Source organism: Rhincodon typus, chromosome 20 (genome assembly GCF_021869965.1).
Source record: "Rhincodon typus isolate 14 chromosome 20, sRhiTyp1.1, whole genome shotgun sequence".
NCBI lineage: Eukaryota > Metazoa > Chordata > Chondrichthyes > Orectolobiformes > Rhincodontidae > Rhincodon > Rhincodon typus.
In genome coordinates, this window is record NC_063351.1 from 21,292,818 (window position 1) to 21,311,265 (window position 18,448).

Genomic DNA, 18,448 nt, shown 5'->3' on the forward strand with positions numbered 1-18,448 from the left:
GAGAAATGTTCAGAATCACCAGGTGTACTACACAATAGTGTCCCTCTAGTGCAGCTGCAGTTTTAAGGACATACCTAGTTGTAGTGGGAAGGAGAGGACATATCAGTGGTGTGAATACTCATAAATAATTTGCATTTTTGGACATTTATATGCACTTCCACAGTTCTAACATATGTCATAACCTTATTGTCCCAATAGGACATGAGAATATTCTTCAAAGTGAAAGAGGTGGAGCATCTTCAATTCACCAAAGGATGTGATATGTTTCAAACATGAACGTGGAACCACTCTCTTAATCAGCAAAGTGGGTGGCTGGAGGTCAACTTATCTGTCGGGGAACCACATGACTGTAACTCATGATTGCAGTCAAAATATTGGAGATGAACCTCAGGAATGTTAAGGGTAATGATAAGGGCAAGGCGAGATACCAGAACCTGGGATATCTGACTGGTGGACTCTGTATACATAGCTCAGGGAGCCAATGGTGGAACCTGCAAACTCCAGGAAGGAATAATCTTCCCATATATAGAGTCCTCAAAGCTACAGTCTAACATTTAAAGCTGTGAGGTGGGTCATGGCCAAAACATTTGTCAACTTAACGTAAGTGTGGGGCAGAATTAAGGAAACAGATCTACACTGTGTAGCCCATAGGACTGAAAGTGCTGTCATTGGGAATGCTCTAGGCTTTACAAGGGTACAGTGAAGGCGATGCATTCGGAAGTACAACAGAGATAGTGAGTGAAAACAAAAATGCAGGAGAACAGCACTGATGAAGAGTAATTTAGACTTGAAATGTTAGCTTGCTTTCTCTCCATGAATGCTGCCTGGCCTGCTATGATCTTCAGCATGTTTTATTTTCAGTTCAGATTCCAGAATCTGCAGTAATTTGCTCCTAGGAATAGAATGAGCAGGTGCATAAGGAGCAGTCTCAGGATGTGAGCCAACTCCGTATTACTGACTAGGGCGTGGATATGGCTTATGTGTTTTCTGTGCAAGGACCATTTCAGTGCAACCATCCAGGAGCAAAAGGTTGTGCAAGTGTGCATCATATCCCAGTTGTTTTAGTGCGAATGTAGGTCAGGGCAAGGTTTTCAGACACAGTTCAGCTTTCATAGAGGTTAGAATACCACACTTGAAAGGAAAAGTCAATATTTTATTTTTTAGATAAATCAAATAGAAAAATTACTCAAAGCCTGAGGAAAGTAGCACACAGCAAGCAAAGAGCTAACAACCAACAGCAAAAATCAAATAATAATAAGAAGAGAAAAGGTCTCAACCCAGCTCAGTCATCCTGAAAGCAAGTGGCTATAAGGTTTTCTGTGTCTCAATGGACCATGGCTCTGTTTTCCTCTCTTTGACAGCCATTCTGGTCTATCTCAGAATCTTCACCCTCAATTTTCACTTAAGAGGAAATCTCATTTTTGCATCCCTTCCTCAGCTAACGCATCTGCTCTTGGTAACTGAGATTATTGAAGGTACAGCATACTACTATGATGCTTGCCACATTGCCCAGGGTATACTGCGTGGCAATGCCTGACCGGTCTAGACATCAGAGCCTATGGTCTGTTTGACAACAGCCCTGGTTGAATCATGTGAAGCCTTCTATCTGACCTTAGTGGCAGTATGAGGATTTTTTAATGGTGGCATCAGCCAGCTATGGAGAGAAGGTCCTTTGAAAAAGCCTGGCACATGTGAGTGATCCAGGATGTACAAGACCTGGTAACTCTTTGATATTTAGTGTGGACTGAATATCTGACTTTTGTTGTCCCAAATGATTTGAACATCAATGGAGCTGAATCCTTTTCTGTTCACAAAGAAAGGCGGTTCATGATAGGTTGTTCTGATAGCTATGTGGGTGCTATGGATTGAGCCCTGAACCTATGGGAAACCAGTGATGACTGAGAATCCTCATGTTATAGCTGCCTGTGTCCCCATGTCAAGGGAGAAAGAGATGAATTGCTGTTGTCCTGTAAAGAGAGCATCAGTGAGAGGCAGTTGTGAACTGCTGCCTGTGAAATGCCACAGAGACCCCAGTAGCTATCTAAAATGATCCATTGGCAAAGAAGTTAAGGGCAGCTGTTACTATTCAGACTATTGAAATGGGACTGTCACCTGGTTGGTCCTTGTGACAATAGGTTCTCATCCCAATGGCTCGAGACCTCCTGGATGGAATCTGTAGGGACATGGCCAAAGCAGGATTTGTGACAGAAGCACTGAGAGGTTTGGTGTGGCTGATCTTGACATCAGAAGCATCTTGCTACATTTTTTATGCTTTTGTCTTGCGACAAGGCCTGTTTGATGCTAGGCAGTAGTAAGTTGCCAATTAAGGAAAATTATAGCTTGTTAAAGACCTCCATAATGCTACAACATGCCTCATTTATATTCAGCTTTCTATCTTACCAATTGGACTGAATAAGTTAGACGTTGGGAAATCTTAACATGGAAGTCAGAGTGTATATCTACTGACTTTAATTCACTGCTGGCTGCAAGGAGTCGTCATATCGCTCAGCATCAAACTGCATCTCAGGGCACAATCCATGGGCACCAGCTGCATGCACCCCTCATCAATGGACATTTGCCAATCCCTTACAATCGTTGTGACAACTCTCTGATCCACTTGTAGGCTGATTAGGAAGCAATGGCTTTTATTCTCCCAAATGATTTGAACATCAATGGAGTTGAATCCCATTGAAGGGTGCTCCAGCAACTAAGGACACTTTGTGTGAAGGTATAGGCACCCAGCTCAGGGATTAGACCAGGCTGCATTTCAAGACTTTTCACTTGCTCTCGTAATGCTCACTACCCAGTACCTACCTGCTTGCTCACAGAATCCATGCTGTGCCTTACCATGCCAAAGTTGTTAGTGCAGTGCAGCTTTGGCCAGGGCAAAAGGCTGTCAGGATTGGATTATTGATGTGCTCTTTTGTGCAGACATACAGACAGGCTGCTTGTCAGTAGGAATCTGTCTTGGTGGCTGAGGCAGGAGGGAACATCTTGCCGTACAGCAGACCAAGACATCAGTCCACAACCTGCAGCATGTGCAAGATGCCTGCACGTCAAACACAGTGCATGTAAAGTCAACCAATTGCCATATTGGAAAATGCATAGGGATAGTCCTCAATACAGTCAAGGTGGCAGCATTGTTGGTCAGGATTTAGATTCAGTGTGAGCATTTGCTGGGTAAGAAATGTTTGATTAAATCTTCAATTTGTGCAAAACTGATTCAAATTGCATTTGTATCTGGTTTTAAGGTGAAACCTGTGTTTTAAAATTCTATAGTTGTAAGCTTTGATCAGGCTTATCTATAAAGGGTGCATTAAAAGAACGTCCTAATTAAGAACTGGATGAAACTGACTCATATAGAACCCTTGTTTATGAACATATAGTAGTTGGCAACTTAGTGCAACTAGGTACTTGAGCACAATTTACAACATCATGTTACAGTTGAGCATCTCAGGCAGATCAACACTGGAAGGAGAGAGAGGTGCTTCGTTCATTTTGCCTAAACAAATCATCTGATTGGTGAATATCTCTAGTCCTTAAAGTGAAAGTAAGCTCTTCAGTATGTGTTAGGTCTCCAGTTCATTTTACCTTCTTTTCCCTTTCTTTAAAAACAGCTTGTTGGGTATAAATTTGATGCTAGTGCATTAAAACGGGGGAAATATAAAAGAAAGCATTGAGTGGTGATTCTTCGAGTGCAAGGAGAAGGAATACAAGAGTGATTTAATTAAAAACAACTGAAATACGATAGAGGTGGCAGGTTGGGTGGTGTGTTTCATCTGCAACATATGGGAGCAGCTGGACACAAAGGTGGTTAATTGCGAACACATCTGCAGCAAATGTTTGCAGCTGAAGAAACTTCAGTTGAGGACGTAGCTCCTGAAGCTGCAGACATTACACCATATCAAAGAGGAAGAAAGTTACCTGGACATTTTGCTTCAGGGGGCAGCCACAACACTTAGTTTAGGTAATTCCATATTGGCCATATGAGATTCTTGCAAGGTTGTCAATGAGAGTGGGGACCTGATCATGACATTGTGGTATAAGGAGCCAGTCAAGTGGGGGAAGGACATAGAAATGTAGCAGTGGTAAGGAACTGTATTAATAGGGAGAACGTGATTATTAATATTCTCTGCAGCCATGAGCATGAATCCTGAAGTCTGTGTTGCCTGCCTGGTGCCAAGGCTAATGACATTTCCTCAGGGCTGGAGAGGAACTTGGAGTAGGAAGGAGGGATCCAGTTGTCATCCTCACGCTGGTACTAATGATATTGATAGGACTGAAAAAGGGGAACTGCTGAAAGCTTTTGAATAGTTAAAGTCTAAATTAATAAGTAGAACCTCCAAGGTGATAATCTCAGGATTACTACCTGAGCAACAGGCTAACTGGCTCAGCATAAATAAAGTCAAAGAGATAAATATGTGGTTTGCAGATTGGAGTGAAGGAATGGGTTTCAGTTCATAGGGCACTGCCACCTGTCCTAGTATAGAAGGAAATTGTTTCCAGACAGATGGGCTTCACTTGAACTGTACGGGGACTAATGCGTCAGTGTACCAAACAGGCTTTACAGGCTGATTTGAACTAATTTGGGGTAGGGGTAGGGGTGGGGAAGGAAGGTTCAGGGTGGAGGGTACATAGACTTGCAACTCAAAATGTTATGGTGGCATTACAGGGCAACTAGTTTGATAATGATACCCAGAGTGAAGCAATATGGGACAGAGTCTAAAGAAAAAGCGGCAAATAGTGTCAAATGGGAAACAAAAGGGAAAAAGACAAAATTAATGGCTCACAATTAATGGTCATTAAGCATATTCACAGATGAGAGAGACAGATTTCTATTTACTGAGGAGATCAAGTGTTGTAAAAAGACGGTAGGAATGAAGTTGAGGATTCTCAAGTCAGCCATGATCTCATTGAATAGTAGAGCACACTAAACTGGCTGAATGGCCTACTTCTGCTCCTATATAATCAGGTCTTATAGTGATTGCAGCACTGTCAGTGAGGAGCACAATGCAGTCACAGCCCAGGGGCTTAGCCATATTCAGTTGTCAGCTTGTGAAGCTTGTTGGGAAATCTGTCAGGGGATCTGTCTGATTCCAGTCCAGAGAGTGGGCAATGGTCCGTCCTGTAGGGCCAATGGGTTGGGGAATCATCCACCCACCCCTCCCACCCCCCAAATCAGTCAAGGAGCTGTAAATCCAGCAGTCAGAGTCTGATCAGTCATGTCCAGAGGCTACTGTTCAATGTTGGTGAGTGGTCTGGACTGATCACAGTGCTGGGGGTCTGTCCATTGCTTGCTCAGAAGAGAGGTCCTGAGTGGGCAGGAAGGGAACAATGCCAAAAGAGGTGGGTGGATAAGGGATGGGAAGGGAAAGCAGAGACATTTGTTGAGGTAGGAACGAGATAGTGATGGGGAAAACTCAAGTTGTAAGGAGGCCTAGTGAGAATTTTTATTATATCTTGCCCAAAGTCTTGCACCTGTCCAAGGCATCAAGATTGATTCTGCGTTGCTTTAGTTCTTGAGAGAACAGCTCCATGCCACCAACCTCAAAGGAACTCGGGGCTGCCAATACCTGATACTTATATTAAGCATCCTATGAAAGAAAGCATCAACGTGGCCTTGGTATGAAGCAGCTGTCAGGAGACCCTCTGTCACAACACTGTCCTCCCCTATATATAGATGCCGAAGGTTAAAGGTGAAAGTTGTGTGCTTCGTTTATGCATTTAAGTTTCTGATGCATTGAACATTTCAATTGGACAGAATTGAAAAGGAGAAGATTATTATGGCAAGTTATGTAATTAGTAAGATGTAAATGCATACTGGCTTCTCACCAGCTGATGATGAGAAAGTCATTTACTAAAGTTTACCTCAATGTTGAGTATCTGATTTTGGACTCTCACCGAATTAATCCTTATGCTTGAGTGGAAAATTGTCCCCATGAACTCTGTCCCTGACAATTGGATGCAAAGCCCTTTTGGAATGTCCTTTTAACATGAAAGGTACTATGAATGTGAGTTTTTTACACTGATTAATTATCTAATATTTTTGACATTTCTGTACCATTACCCGTAAGGTCATCTGATGTATCATTAAGTGGCCCTACCAAAACGTTGATGTTTCCTTGATTAATCATGGGGTTTTAGAACACTTTACAACTTATCTTTGTATTTTTTGATAATTTAAATTGTCAAAAAGTTGGAAAATTGTCAGCATTTATGAGAGAAATAAAACAATTGGCACATCAGATTAATGTTGTTGTATTTCATCACAAGATGTTGAATTTCCTCCTCAATCCATCAATCTTTCAATAATTTAAAATTCCTAATATTAAAACTATTATCTAATTCACCATTCTTCAATCTGCTTCATTAGGAGTTGTGTCAGAAAATTCCACATTTTTTAAACCATCCTCTTTGGAAAGAACTGTTTTTTTTATCTAAAGTCCTCTTTAATTCTTTTCTCTTAATTACCTTAAATTTATGACCTCTTTCTTTTCTGACCAGAGAAGTAACTTAGCTCATCAAAACTTTTCCAAATTTTTAACAACTTTATCAGGCCATCATCAGCCTCACTTTCTTTAAAGAAACTTTAAATGTAGCCGTTAATACCTGGAAATGTCGACATTGCATCTTTCACACTACTTTACATCTCATGTGTAATGATGTCAAAATGTGATATAGTCCCAAGAGACATGGAATCATACAGCACAGAAACAGGATCTTTGACCCAACTCGCCCATGCTGACCAGGTTTCCTAAACTGGACTAGTTCCACTTGCCTGCACTTGGCCCACATCCCTCTAAACATTTCCTAGCCACATACCCCAGATAATTGTTAAAAAAAGACACTGATTCAACACTGACCTCCCCCAAATACAATCCCCACTGGACCAAGCACCCATCCCATCTTCCCAAGGTCCTGCACTGACTGCCGTGCACCTAATACCTACCCAAACTTCCCGTGGCTGGTCCGTGCACCAGACCTAACACCTGCCCCACCTTCCCACAGCTGGCCCTAACTGCTCTGGACCCAGTCTCGCTCCCAACAAACCTCGCAGCCCCATGGCACCTTCCCCTGCAACTGCTGAAGGTGTAACACCTGCCCATTTACCTCCTCCTTCCTCAGTATCCAAGGATCCAAACATACCTTCCAGGTAAAGCAGCACTTTACTTCCACTTCTCACAACCTAGTCTACAGCATTCACTGCTCACAATGTGGTCTCCTCTACTTTGGGGAAATGAAGCGTAGCTTGCAAAAAAGTCCCTGAGCTTCCCGTTGCCTGCCACTTTAACACACCACCTTGTTCCCTGGCCAACATCTCTGTCTCAGGCTTGCTGCAGTGCTACAGCGAAGCTCAGCGTAAACTGGAAGAACAAGTCCTCATTTTTTGCTTGGACACCCTTTAGCCTTCTAGACTCAATATCAAGCTTAATAATTTTAGGGTGTGAACTCCCCCATGTCCTAGCCCCCTACCACACACACCAGGCCTTGTTATCACATAGTATGCCATTACATATTACCTATCGTTAGCCACTAACAGTGTCCATTAACTGCTATTCACCCCCCTCCCCCAGCCAGATTGTTATTGACTCCTTTGTCTGTCTGACAGTTCTTCTCTCTATCGTTTACTCCTTATTCCCTCCCCATTCCCTATCTTCTGCATATAATCCAACATTATTCCAAGCTATCATCAGTTCTGAGGAAGAATCACTGGACCCAAAGCGTTAACTTTGATTTCTTTTCACAGATGCTGCCAGGCCTGCTCAGCTCTTCCAGCAACTTCTGTTTTTGTTTCTGATCTACAGTATCCGCTGTTCTTTCATGTTTTATTTAGCTGCCAATCTAACCAAGGTCTTCAATAAATTCTATGTCAGTTCCTTATGATAACTTTTTGGTCTTTTTTACTCATGCAGCTACTTTTAAAGTATATTTTTACCTGTACGTTATTGTCCCGTAATCCTTGATTTTTTTCCTTCTTCTGTCTTCCAAAATGCAATGCTTCCCTTTATTTCTATGTTTATGTTGACCTGCATTTACTAATTTTAAAGGCAAATGAGAAATTTATTCACCCTTCTGGACTTGATCATAACCATTCCTCAACTGCTCAGTTCGCAACATGATTAATACACAAATCATGCATGCTTACAGCATAAAGGAAAGGCATTTGGTTTATCATTCCTGAGTCATTCATTTTTTTCAAGGGCAATTCAAATCTAGTCCTATTTCTTTTGCCCTGTTTGTACGTTCACAGCTTTACGTTTTCCTCTAGTTCAAATGTTTGTCATATTTTCCCTAAACAATGGAATATCTCAATGAATCTTCTGGCAAAGCAGTCCATGTTCTAAGTAGAATCCTGTGTGAAGAAATGTCTTTTTTTAATCTTTCTCTTCTGCCACAATGTAAATGTTAAAATTGTTGCTTCACCATTAATCAGCCATTATCATTGAATCCTGTACAAGATCCTCTGGCAGCAATGAGTCCATTGGGCATTTTTGTTGCAGGTCCACCAGACTGTCCTTTTCAGTGGCAAGGAGTCTCTATTTGCTTGTTGACTACATTGGTGACTGTTCTCAGAATAGCCTTACTCAGCAATGCAGAAGCTTATGCTACACAAAGACAATGTTCCTCCATAAAACCTATTGGCAATAATAATTTGACAGGGAGAGCGGGATGTTTGGCAAGCTGGTAAGAAATCCACACTGACTCCTCCTGGGGTACTGGTCATGATGGAGAGTGTGAAAGGGGTCAACAGCAAAGGTTAAGGTGTGGCTCTGAGCAGGAACTCCCACCACCCCTTACTGATGACAGCTCCCTTGATCAGGCACTGAGTGCTTTCGAACAAGGCACTACCCTGGCCGATCCTAAGCAGCCTGGAGAAATTTCCATATTGTGCTCCGTATATGGTGACTGGCTCACCCATGCAGGAATTATTAGAATTAGAATTAGCTGTTATTGTCACATGTACTCACTCGCATGAGTACAGCGAAAAGTTTACAAGCTGCCACTTTTGGCACCATCTTAGGTACAAATGTACCTCAGCACAGAATCTTAGTACAAAGCAGAAAAACAAAAAAAGCAAGCCAAAAAGTTCAACATTACAGTCCTTCTTACTAAAGCGTAGAAAAAAACAAAGAAACACATTTAATAGTTCAACATCACAGTCCTGGGCTCGCATTCCTCACAAGGCTTCACTTTGCCCTCACCACTGCCTTGGGCTGCCCTGAGGGCCTTATTTAGCAGTGGGACGGAAAAGTCCTCCGGATCCCTCCAACCAAGGACTTAATCAGGACAGAGGCAGAAAGGTGGCTGTGTCTCAACCTATCAATTTTGTTGCTCTAATTTTAAGTTGTATACACCAGAAATCAATGCTAGGTCCACATTTACTCACTGTATATGGGTGGCTTGGACTTGAATATTGGGAACATAGCTTTAAACTTTCCTTTGATGCAGAAGTAGGAGATTTGGCAAATAGCAAGGCAGAGTGTAAAAGACAACAGAAAACAGACAGGTTCATGGAACAGACTGGCAGATAACAAGTACAATATCATGTGAATGAATGTGACACAATAGATTTTGTGAGAAAAAGCAATGAATGGGAGTGTGTATTGAATGAAAAGACATTGAAGGGATCAATAGAGAATCTTGAGGATGAGATACATAATTCAGTGAAAGTGTGATGCTAACAGGATTTTGAGATTTATGATTTGAGACATGCAGAGTTGGAATGAGGCATCATGTACAAATTGGACACAATCTATAGCTTAATAAATTTACCAGTTTATTGGGGATGATGAGGAACTAAAGTTATGAGAAGATACCCAATTTGCTGGAATTCTGCTTCAATTTAGCAGAAAAGTCAAATAAAATGTAATGGAAGTTTTCTAAAAATAGTAATAAATTGTATAGAGAAAATAATTTTACTGATTGGAAAGTTAGTAATGGGGTGTATCAATTCAAATGGTCAGATGAACTGAGGAGAAATTAGGGGCAATCTCTTTTTTTCAGAGAAGTTTTTTTATTTGGAACGTGGAATGCTTGCCACAAAGAATAGTTCAGGCAGAGAACATTTCATCTTTTGAAAGAAAAATTAGACAAATATATAATGCGAAGGGGTATGAGAAAAGCACAGAGCCGTGGAAAACCTTGAGATTGTTCTGCCATAAAACTGGCTGGCTTTATGAATTGTTTCAGAGACAGTAGGAACTGCAGATGCTGGAGAATCTGAGATACCAAGGTGTAGAGCTGGATGAACACAGCAGGCCAAGCAGCATCAGAGGAGCAGGAAGGCTGACATTTCGGGCCTAGACCCTTCTTCAGAAAAATATTTTTCTGAATTTTTCTGAAATGATTTTTCTGAAAAAAAGTTTTTCTGAAGAAGGGTCTAGGCCCGAAACGTCAGCCTTCCTGCTCCTCTGATGCTGCTTGGCCTGCTGTGTTCATCCAGCTCTACACCTTGGTATCTCTGGCTTTATGAATTGTAGACTTCTATAAAGATTTTACTCTAACATGTTTACCCCACAGGCTAAAATATTGAGTCAAATTTCTTCTGAACAAGGGATACTGGACCCAAAACGTTAACTCTGATTTCTCTCCACAGATGCTGCCAAACCTGCTGAGTTTTTCCAGCAATTTGTGTTTTTGTTTCTGATTTCCAGAATCTGCAGGTTTTTTTTGCATTTTTAAAATCAATTTTGTTCAATTTCACCATACTTTTCAGTCTGCTGCCTCATTATTTTGAAATGAACAAAGCATTTTTTTTCCAGAAGTAATTCAACTATCTATGAATACTTACCTGGTAACACAAATAATCAACAATAAAATCACTCTCCAGTTGTGGAATTGAATGGAAGAAGTAGCCAAGCACTTTTTTGTTTTGCTGATTGCTGTGCATTCTTACAAGCAATTTTAGTTCTCTGGCCATCATGAAAGTATACTTTTACCAATATGTTAGCCTCTATGCCCTTGACTATTCCAAACTACTGAAAATTGCTTCCACAAAGATGCAGTTAGAATAAACACTCTACCTACCTCATCTATATGCTTTGTTGTAGCTGTTCTTTGTTGGAGTTACACAGAGGTATTTATCCTCCATAGTACTTCACATCACTAATATCTGTAAGGAGCTGTCTGCCCTCCTCTTTTAAAGAGCTATATTATAGGGGTTAGGTTTAGGTTTATCTCATGCACCAGAATGAAAGTAATTTCTATATACTCTGGAAAAGCTACAACAGGAGCATTATTTTATATTGATAGTCGCATGGTCACCTTGAGGTTAAACCACCACCAATCACCAAGCAGCCTTATGTCCTCTGGGACTATGGCAATGTCTCCCATTGCTTACTATTTGCATGTTTGACATACATGATATCACTGTGGGGGCAGTATTCTAGCAGTTCGAAAATCTTTCATGGTGCTTGCTGTAGATATAACTGCAAAATTGTACATAGGCTGGAGTGCAACTAACAAACTTCAGTGAACTTCTCAATGGAGCAGTGCACACCAATATAGACAATTTCTCTGGTATCCCTTGCTGGAATTTTGAAGGTTTCTCTTAAAGCCTTAATGAGAGTTCCTCAGCGATGCAAAATTGGCTGCAATGACCTTCTGTTCCTCAATGAAGAGAAATTCAGTAAAATCAATGCTGTGGAGCAAGACAAAATTCATCTGTAATTGCAATGCTGGAAGTTTCATACCTGGCCAATTTCGTGTTAGATAATAAACTTACAAAAGCATGTGAGAAAAGCAAGTTAGAGATACATTCTCACAGACAAATATAGAACTTTCTTTACTAATTCTGCAATGTTGCACTTTTCAGTAAAATTAACAAAGATAAGAATTTCAGTTTGAGGGCCATGAGGGAACCTAAATTATGGTTGTCATACCTTATTTACAAACTTTGTGTAATCTGGGTGGTAGATCAATATTAAATTCATCCAAATGGACAGCAGAGAAATTTTATTGCCCAGTTAGACACAATTAGACAAACAAGATTCATTATCTTCAACTCTTAAAAAAGTTTCCATGTCAACATCTTTATTGTAACACAAACAGAGAACAAACAGGGAGTTTGAATTAATGTTAGCAATTTCTGGTTTGTTTTTGTACTTCATCTCCAGGTATGGTAAGGAGATTTTGTCTGTATGAATATCCACACTTTTATACTCATGATTATCAAATGTTAGTGTTTCTGATAATACATAGATATAGATCTGGTCCACAAAAGTGGTTCAAAAAGGATCCTTCAATCTGTCAGTAGCTTCATAACCGAGGATGTATAGAATTAAGGATCAATAGGTAGCAATTGAATCCTTCAGGCTGCTGTGATGAAATAAGAAAAAAGTGCACTAAGTAACATTTTCAATAGCACTGATGTTTTCAACCGCTTGTCCTAATTTCCACAAGTTACCTTAGCTCCCCATTTGATTGAGGTTATTTTTAGCCTGTTCTGAAACAGCCCAGAGAAGAAAACACTTGTGAGAAAATAAAACAAAGCCTAACTTATAATCCATTCAAAGGAATAAAGCCCATCACATATCTTCAGATTCTTGTTTAAACAATCGATTGCTACTAGCTGTTGGTGAGAAATACAATTCATTGAGCCACATGATCTGGAATTTATATGCTGTAGCCTTACATTTAATTTTTATAGATAGAGTCTCAATATTGCCTTAGACTTGTATTCTAATGTAATACATGATTTCAAAGTTATTGTATAGCTGGAAGGTGACCTTATTCTGAAGACTGATTTTCATTTCTCCAAGAACACTTTATGCAAAGGTTAATGAATATTCCATAGTTGAGAGACAATTTTCATCTGTTTATAGGAATGATTATTAATCTAAAGGCAACATTTGAAATCACAGCAAAGGTCTTATTGCCTCACATGACTTCAAAAATATATAAAAGTGTTAAGTGATTCATTTTGGAAGGTCGAATATGAATGCAGAATACAGGGTTAATGGCAGGATTCTCCGCAGTGTGGAGAAAAAGAGGGATCTTGGGGTCCACGCCCATAGATTCCTCAAAGTTGCAACCCAAGTTGTCAGGGTTGTAAAGAAGGTGTATGGTGTGTTGGTTTTCATTGGCAGGGGAATTGAGTTTAAGAGCTGTGAGGTTATGCTGCAGTTCTATAAAAATCTAGTTAGACCACACTTGGAATATTGTGTTCAGTTCTGGTCACCACATTATAGGAAAGATGTGGAAGCTTTAGAGAGGGTGCAGATGCTGCCTGGACTGGAGGGCAGGTCTTATGAGGAAAGGTTGCGGGAGCTAGGGCTTTTTTCATTGGACCGAAGAAGGATGAGAGGTGACTTGATAGAGGTGTACAAGATGATGAGAGGCATAGATAGAGTGGATAGTCAGAGACTTTTTTCCCAGTGCAGAAATGACTATTATGAGGGGACATAATTTTAAGGTGATTGGAGGAAGGTATAGGGGAGATGTCAGAGGTAGGTTCTTCACACAGAAAATGGTGGGCGTGTGGAGTGGGCTGCCAGCGGTGGTAATGGAGTCAGATACTTTAGAGACTTTTAAGCGACTCTTGGATAGGCACATAGAGGATAGTAAAATATAGGGTATGCAGGGTAGATTGATCTAAGTAGGATAATAGGTCAGCACAACATCATGGGCCGAAGGTCCTGTACTGTGCTGTACTGTTCTATGTTCTATAAGTAAAATATTCATTGCAAGTTAATGCCTACATTGTGACACCAATAAGGAACAATTAGGGAATTTGACCCATTTTTAGCAGCTGCTCAAAATATTTTCTTCAAATAGGATTTCCCAAAATCCAGGATGTCAATAATAAGAGACTTTAAAATATCTTTTAGATGCAAGATCAAAACATGGGAAACTGGCAGAATATTGACTTAGAAGTTCAACATAAGCTATGGTCCAACTATCTCATTAGCAGTAAGGATTGTTTTAACTGGTTTTTGCATTTCGGTTTAGATAGCACTAAAACTTATTTTCTCATTTATGTGATTAGGCTCAATATAATTCACATACCAATTTCTACTTATTTAAGAACATACATGATAAAACTATTGAATTGCAAACAAAACCTATCTCCTGAGAAACATTTCCTGGAATCAATAGGAATAGAATAATGCTTATATCATAGTAACATGCAGAAACTTATCCATACCAATCTGCAACATATGTCAAGAACAAGAGTATTTGTTATAATTTGGATCTTATCTATAATTCTAGCATGCTTGTAATCACGAAATCCTTCACAAAACAATTTTAAACATATAATCAAGGGAAAACAAGAAGTCTGGAAATTTGAAATAAAATAGAAACAGCTGGAAGTGCATTGAAAGGTTAAGTGATCACTGCTTTTCACTCCAACAGTTATGGGCTGCATGGTGGCTCAGTGGTTAGCATTGCTGCCTCGCAGTATCAGGAACCCAGGTTCAATTCCACACTGGGGCAACTGTCTGTGTGGTTTGCACATTCTCCCCATGTTTGTGTGGGTTTCCTCTAGCTGCTCTGATTTCCTCACACAGTCCAAAGGTGTGCAGGCTAGGTGAATTAGCCATGCTAAATTGTCTATAGTGTTCAGGGATGTGTAGATTAGGTGGGTTATAGGGGGAAATGGGTCTGGGTGGGATACTCTGAGGGTCTATGTGGACTTGTTGGGCTGAGGGGCCTGTTTCCACACTGTAGGGGGATTCTCTGATTACCTTCACCTACAAAGAGGGACTCTTCTTCCAATTGATTTGTGCTGAATCTTTCTGTTTCAATCATTGTAAAACCCTCTTCCTCACTCTGTTAATTCACTTCCAAGCCCCTGACCACTGTCAACTGGAAGGACAAGGGCAGCAAACTCCCTTCCGAATAGCATCATGGTCTACCTGCAATAAATGAGCTATAGCAGCTTCCAAATGTAGCTGACCACCACCTTCTCAAGGGCACCTCGGGATGGGCAATAAATATTGGTCCAGCCAGTGACATATGTATCCTGTGAATTGAATGAGAAAAAGCTTAAATTTTAATGATGAAGGGTTTACATGAAAAATATTGATTTGAATTTCCAGCAGTTTTTGATAGATCAATATCAACAATTCTGAATACTGTGAATGACTCACTTAAAACAAATGTAAATGGTTGAATTGTTGAAGGGACTTTTAAAGAATACTGGAAGATTTGCCCTGGATAGTGCAACAGAAAAGAGATTGTGTTCTAGTGAGATTCATGGCACCCAGCTTGCCATGGCTCATGGTGATTTTTCTCATACAGCCTTTTGCTCTCCATCTTATTAATTATGCAACCAGCTTCAATGGCCCCTGTCTAGTGGAATCACACAGCAGGAGAGGTGGAAGTGCTTTCCACTTGCCAGGACTTTGTGATGCTCATGCCACTGGCACCAATCTGCAGAAACAACTGTAAGCCAAGATTTGCCCTTCACACTGTGTTCCTGTGCTGTTATGTCCCATAGAAACAGCTTGACAGTGACAAGCTACCCTCCTCCGTTTCAGTGCTAAAAGGCAATGAAAGGCACACACTGGCAACCACTGAGTAAATGCAAAGTAAGCGAGCACGAAGGAATGAAGCTACGAGTGGTAAGATGAATCATGTATGTTTGTCCCTGTGTATACAGTGACCTGGTGGAAACACAATAGCTCTCGGTGTCCCTGAGATCCAGATTGAGATTCTGAAAAGCTGAAATAGTGTGTCAGGAAATCTGAAAACAGGTATGATGAGGTGATGATTTTGGTGGTTTGCTGATGTTGACTTGCTTGGACAAAGGGTGGAGGAGCAGTATGTCATTAAGATAGAGTTGAATGAAGGCCGAGAGAAGCGCGTGTTAGCTGCTGATGCTAGTTTACCAGTCTGACTTACATGTTGGGAATTAATGCTATCAGTTTTCTCAGGGAAGGAGCGATGAATTGGAAACAGTAGAAATTAGGTGCCTTGGGATATTAGTGAGATGCAAATACATGTAAGTAAGGTAGGCACGATGTCTAACTTGGGGGGAATCTCAGAAATACATTTCTCAACATAAAGAATCTGATTTTCTTTCATTTTTGCCCTATTTTGCCATATTTCTCACCATTGCTCATGCCATTCAGTAGAGCAGAAAATTCAATTCCACTCAATGTTTCTGACGAGAGTACAATGTAATATTTAGGTATGGTGTGGGGGTTTCAGTTGTATTCAGAAGTTAATGAGGAATACATTTTCTGCAGTTTATTGAATTAGTTGTTTCCTAAGTGACGTTGTTTTTACTTTGTTACTTAGTTAAAACATGAAATCTTGCTGTATGATTCTTTGCATGGTGATTTTGAAATTCATAATTCTTGTTTAGAAGTTCTCAGTTTTGATGAAGTGGCGAGAGAAATGCTGTGAACAAATGCACTTCCTAGGAGTGTGGTGGAAGCATTCAAAAGTGAAGTGGATATACACCAAAGAGAAAGAATTTGCAGGCAATCAGGAAGACCATGGGAATGAGACTCACCACAGTGCTATTGCAATGGACCAGCATGGGCTGGAAAGAGTGAATGTTCTACTTCTGTGCTATGAACATTCTAGGATTCTAAAGTTGTAACTATAATTCTAAGTGATTTTCATCTCTAGTAATTTTCTAAAATTGCCAATCTTAAAATTGCAGGAGTTAGTTAATTATGTAGATTCATGTTGCAGATTCACATTTTATACTATTGTGGTTACAAACTTTTCTCAAAAATATTTTAGGATTGTGTTTCATCTCTAAAATATCACAAAATTTCATTCAGCACCATTTATGGTTGTGGTAATTACCACCCCTGCTCTATTTGATCTTCCTGAAGCAAGTAGCACACAAATCTCATGCTGCCTCCTTGTTGGTGTAGAGTTGAATGCAGTCCGTGTGGCTGGTGAGCTGCATCCTGAAAAGGAAGCTGGAAATGTATGCAATTAGTGTGTTTCCCAGCTCACATGCACACCTCAATGGAACTTGCCTCTTTTAATGGCAGCTACACTCTTTCGGCAGAAGTTGCTACTGGTTATCTGAAATCTATGGAGAGAAGGAAAAGCACAGAAAATGGGACAAACATTATAAGCAAAGTTTCCTGGTTTTTTGATTTGTCTCTCGAGGCATTAGCGTAGGAAGTGAAGAAGAGGAAAGAAGCAAGTTTTCTGCAGGAGACAAGGTGGTACTGAGAAGTGAATGGGACTAGTTAGTTTCTAGCCAGTACCTAGTAATAGGCAAGTGATCTAGATTAATTGCTCTATGAGCCGCGCAGGTTACTCAATACACCCCACACTCCATTAGTTTTGCAACAGCATTCTCCAACAATCAGGTTTCTGGCCTTGCATTCAGATATTTCCAAAAGACATTCCAAAATTCCACATCGAAGTTAATTGCAAGAAAATAAAAGGGGAGACAATGGCCTAGTGAAATTATCACTGGACTGTGAATCCAGAGACCCAGGTAATGTTCGGGAGGCCAGGTTCAAATCCACCATGGCAGATGGTGGCATTTCAATTCAATAAATATCTAGAATTGAGAGTCTAATGATGACATGAGTCCATTGTCGATTGTTGGGAAAAACTGATCTAGTTGACTAATGTCCTTTAGGAAAGGAAACTGCTATCCTTACGTGGTCTGGTTTACATGTGACTCCAGACCCACAGCAATATGGCTGTTAACTACCCGCTGGGTAATTAGGGTATGGACACTAAATGCTGGCCTAGCCAGTGATGCCTCATCCCACGAATGAATTTTAAAAAAAGCAGACTGAGGATATAAATGGGTCTTTTTTCAGATTCACAAGAGTGATGAGTAATGTGCCTCAGGAATTGGAGCTGACACCTCAACTGTTTATGATCTACATAAAGAACTTGGATGAAGGGACATAAGGTACAGTTGCCAAATTTGTTGACGACACAAAAATATGTAGGAAAGTTGTGAAGAGCACATAAGGATGTTGCAAAAGGATATAGATAGATTCAGTTAGTGGGCAAAGATCTGGCAAATTGAGTACAATGTGGGGAAATATGAAATTGTCCATTTTGGCAGGAAGAATAAAAAGGAAGCATTTTATCTAAATGGTAAGAGTTTGCAGAGTTCTGAGATGCCAAGGAATCTGAATGTCCTACTGCATTAATCACAGCTCAGCAAATAATTGGGATAAGCAGCAGAATTTTATCATTTATCACATTGAGTACAAAAGTAGAGAGAACAAAAACAAAGTTGCTGGAAAAGCTCAGCAGGTCTGGCAGCATCTGTGGAGGAGAAAACAGAGTTAACGTTTTGGGTCCGGTGACCCTTCCTCAGAACAAAAAAGGTCATGGCTTACAACAAAGATATATCGCGAGAAGAAAGAAGAATGCTAGGGTGGCGATAAACCAACAATAGTTAACCAGGCAAATTGGGGATAGTATTATATTGTATGAGAAAGCATTCAATGTGGCAACAATTAATGGCATGTCAGAGGATTGTAAAAATTTTAAAAATCAACAC